Source organism: Penaeus monodon, chromosome 34, assembly GCF_015228065.2.
Source record: "Penaeus monodon isolate SGIC_2016 chromosome 34, NSTDA_Pmon_1, whole genome shotgun sequence".
Classification (NCBI taxonomy): domain Eukaryota; kingdom Metazoa; phylum Arthropoda; class Malacostraca; order Decapoda; family Penaeidae; genus Penaeus; species Penaeus monodon.
This window is the reverse complement of record NC_051419.1, coordinates 5,510,470-5,510,719: the sequence shown is the minus strand read 5'-3', so window position 1 is coordinate 5,510,719 and position 250 is coordinate 5,510,470.

Genomic DNA, 250 nt, shown 5'->3' with positions numbered 1-250 from the left:
TTCTATATAATTGGTTAAATCTATATAAGATTTAACCAATTCAGTGTTATTTCTACCTCGTCGTTAACGTGAAAATATCCCCATTCTCTCTAAAACACGAGGAATTGTAAACTACACAGAAGTCTATCGATAATGCAGTTCATCGGAAATGTAATTGAGTGTCGTATAAATAGATAGTATATGCATGTATGCGATAGATAATTCACGTCAATGGTTGGTAGCTTTTACGTAACTAGAAATAATTGATAAA